The sequence below is a fragment of the Sinocyclocheilus anshuiensis genome, unplaced genomic scaffold, assembly GCF_001515605.1.
Source record: "Sinocyclocheilus anshuiensis isolate Anshui unplaced genomic scaffold, SAMN03320099.WGS_v1.1 scaffold287, whole genome shotgun sequence".
Classification (NCBI taxonomy): Eukaryota; Metazoa; Chordata; class Actinopteri; order Cypriniformes; family Cyprinidae; genus Sinocyclocheilus; species Sinocyclocheilus anshuiensis.
The window spans coordinates 675,152-679,202 of NW_015552557.1; the positions used below are offsets into that span (position 1 = coordinate 675,152).

General features: G+C 34.9%; 1 protein-coding gene across 1 annotated transcript in view; it reads left to right on the forward strand.

The window, feature by feature from the left end:
• The first annotated feature begins 410 nt into the window (after positions 1-410).
• Positions 411-4,051, forward strand: part of LOC107664595 (1-phosphatidylinositol 4,5-bisphosphate phosphodiesterase epsilon-1) — a 77,754-nt gene continuing 74,113 nt past the window's right edge. Inside the window, exon 1 of the mRNA XM_016455205.1 lies at positions 411-645. The gene's annotated coding sequence lies outside the window, so the exon portion shown is untranslated. The remainder of the gene's footprint in view (positions 646-4,051) is intronic.

A 4,051-nucleotide genomic window follows, 5' to 3' on the forward strand; every position in this document is an offset into this window, starting at 1 on the left:
GTTGCCCATCTCTGAACAAAATTATAGCGTGTGACTGAATGGGTGTTTTGAATGAATTGTTTGAATGAATGAATGAACTATTCAGCAGAAAGCACCACTGAAAATATCAGTGCTCTTGGAATACCGCGTAGCCAATCGAATTAGAGCATGAAACTAAGTGCTGTGTAAATATTCATATTTTACTATCATATTAGTACCATAGTCTGTTTTTGCTCCACCAATAAAAAATAGTCCTAAAAGTCGAAACAGGATCAATAAATACAATGGTTGTAAAAAAAAATTAAAAATAATAATAGTTTCCCTCTGTAACCTAAAATATTAGGTATTTATGAAGACATGCAAGCATGTGTCTGTGACAGTAATGAAGTGTGTCAGTCTCTTGAGCGCTACAGAGAGTTAAAGTCCTCAGACATTCCTATGCACAGTATGCAGTGACACCTCTGCAGCTATTGTGCTCGCAAGCGGCTCCGCTGCTGCTGACTGAATGACTGACTGAGTTTCCCGCCTCTACAAACGTAAACGCAACTTTCTTTCACTACGGTTGTTGCGGGGCTCTGCAAACTCAACAGTCATTTTATGAAACTTCAGAATGAAGTTTCACCCGGTTTCGCGTGTGAGACGGTTTTCTGGTGTGACTCTGCAACGGTGAGTTGTTTCTCCTATCCTTGGCACGTGTTATGTTATGTTTGTAGTGATAATTCTTGTGTTTATGTGAATATACATACAGCTGTACGTGGTAGTAGCGTTGATGTAGCGTGTTAGTTGATCAATTGTGTTGTCTGTGTACTACAGTCGGAAATTAATGAAAGACAGACTGTTTGTCTTCTTGCTACTCGCGCATATTCATTCACCTCAATTGTTTTATTTCAAGTGATACCATATACTAGCATGATACCATAATACCATGTTTTGGACATGACCAAAAACATTGTTGCTATGGTGCCTCGTAACATGTTTTGTTAGAAACATGTTCTCGGTGATCAGGCAGGTGTTAAAGGCTTGACTGTGACAGAGCGGATGTTTCTGTAAAAGACATGTGGTGATGTTTTTAAATCGTGTGTTGATGATGATGATCAGTTTTCAAAATTGCATGCATTTGAGGAAATATTTTAGTAAAAGGTACTTTCTCCCAAAAGCACACTGATACATTTTTCTGTCCCCCCTTTCTGCCTCAGGCTCCCCTAAGTCTAGGTGGGTGAAATCGGCTTCTAATGGAAATCTTATGTTGCTCTAGTAAAGTCTCTGCTGTGCTGTGAGTGTGACTGAGCTGACCAGCTCTGTAACCTGATCTTGCACGAGTGATCCTGGGGTTTGGGCTCTTTAGGCTCAAACTCATACAATCCATTTTAATTTACCAGCCTGGAAAATGTGAATAGATGGAAAACTCGCATGATTCAGTTCACATGCCACATCCTTTTCATTAAAACTCGATGGAGAAAAACTTTGAGGCGAGTAGTACTCTGTTACTGTTCTGGGATCAGATGGGAACTTTTGCTTTGCTGTAAACAAGCCTATAATCATAGACCTTCGATCAGTTATGCCAATACTCAGTACTCAGAATTTGAACACTTTTGTGTAAAATGGTGTCAGTGTGAGTAATCAGAACAGACTGTTTCATGTGTTGTGAAACGGAATCTGGGTTGACACACCTGAGCTTCATGTAGCTAAACAAGAATGACTGTCAGAAGAAGACATGACACACCCACAAATTATCAAAGATCGTTGGACTGTAGATTTATGATATATCAAATACTGATTTAGTGTCGAGAGGTGTCTTTCTCAAGTGTTTGGATATACCTGCAGTGATCTGGAGATTTCTTTGATTTTTACAAATTGTCAGCTTGAATTGGTATCTGTGTCTGTATCAGCTTGTATCTGTAGAATATAATGTTTTGCCACTGCTTGTTTGGTGCTCATACATATATATATATATATAATTTTTTTTTTTTGTATGTCATCTTTCCATTGAGGCCTCAAGAAAAGCACAGTCAGGCTGAGACTGTTATTTTAGCATTATTTACGTACTATTATAGTATATTTTAATATTTTTAATTAGCTTATATTTTTAATGTTTTTATTTAAAGTTTTTGTAATTTATGTGCTTTTGTCATTTTTTTGTATTTTTGTTATATTTCTACTTGGCTTTCATTTATTTTTATTTACATTATTTTTATTTTATTTATTTACATTTATTTTTTATTAATTTTAGTACATTAACCTATATTTATTCCAGTTGTTTGCTAGTCAACATTTATAATTTTCATTTTACAGTTTATGGGGCGGTTTCCCAGACAGAGATTAAGCCTAGTCCTAGACTAAAATGGCCCTTTAAACCAGATTAACAGAAATCTGCTTTCTCTGTCATGTGATTTGTATTTTTGTTTTTTAAAGATCAAAAGGATAAACAATTTTAGGGTGCCAAAATAATTCTGACCATGACACACTCTCTCTCTCTCTCTCTCTCTCTCTCTAAAACAGCTACTTTATGTATTACTTAATAATTAATAATAATAATTTTGCAAAACTGACAACAACAGCTGATTGGAAGAATTTATGCAGAATTCATTACAAAGAGATTTCTGGGCATTCCTTTTCTTTTATTTGACACCTGATGTGTGCGGTTAAATTGCTTGCTAAAAAAAGTTCTGTCTTGTTCAGTAAAGTTTTTTTTTTTGGGTTGCAGTCTTTTTTTCAGCTGCTATTGTTTTCCATGGATTTGCTTCTCAGTTCCATACAATTTTAAGATTTTCTTGGTTCATTCCATGTTTTATAGGCAACCTCTGTCGTACTAATTCAGATTAGCACAGTTGGTTTTAAATTAATCTAGTTTATTTTCGTTCAGGACTCCATAGTCCAGGAGTTAGTAATCTGCACTTAATCTGTGTTTTCAGAAAGCAATTTTTAAACCATGATTAATAGGGATGTAACGATTAACTGCGAGCCGGTTGAAAATCGATTCAAATATGTGACGATTCAAATCGGTTGAGATGCTAAACAAATCGCGATTCATTTAGGTGTAGGAGTTTATATGAATGCATGTCTGAGGGGAACTTACTGTCTTTAGAAAAGTTTAGATGGTATTTTTTCTTTTCATCTTGCCTCTGTATAATGCATATTAAAGTTCGTAAATTCAGCGCTGCTGTGTTTACAGCGGAAACCAGGAAAGTAAGGGTTTAAGCGCCACCTGCTGGCAGAGAGTTCTCATTCAGTTTTGCTGTTTCATGCAGATATTTTTATTTATAGTTTCACAAAACTGGTCAAACCATTCTGTTTTTGCTTCAAATTTCGAAACTATACAATCTAATTTAGTTTAAAAACTGCTCATGTTGCATGTATGCAGCATCTTTGTTTGCATAAAGATTAAAATGCAGTGGTTGCCTCTAATTTTAAAAGGAAAGAGCACAGACAAAGCCTTAACCAACAAAAGAGCAATAATATGCAAGTGCTATATTAGTATATTATTATAGTATTATATTTCAATTTCACAAAGAAATGTGCAGCATTTTGTCCAAGCAATAATAAAAGGACACATTTAATTTATAATTTGTCTTAAATCTAATTTTGTTAAAAAAAGTATAATAATCGTGAATCGAATCGAATCGTGAAATCAAAATCGTGAATCGAATCGTGAGTTGAGTGAATCGTTACATCCCTAATGATTAACTATTCTAGATTAAGCCTACTGCTGGCTTAATTTAAACCCTGACCGGGAAACTGCCCCTTTTAAATTTAAATGAATGCTATTGCCTAAAGTCATGACAAGTCTGCAGATTTTTGGCAGTAAGGGTTGACTGATTTCACATAAAATCATGTAGTGTATGATGGGCACAGACTTGTTTTAGATTTTTTAGCTTCAGATTATGAATCCGTTTAGTCATTGATAGGGATGTAACGGTATGAAAATTTCTTATCACGATTATTCGGACCAAAACGATCACGGTTATCAGTATTATCACGGTTTTGTTAAAATGTGCTGGAGATGTTAAAAAAGTACAGACACATAAATCACTTCACCAAGTTTTATATTTAAAAATCAACAAACAACAAATAA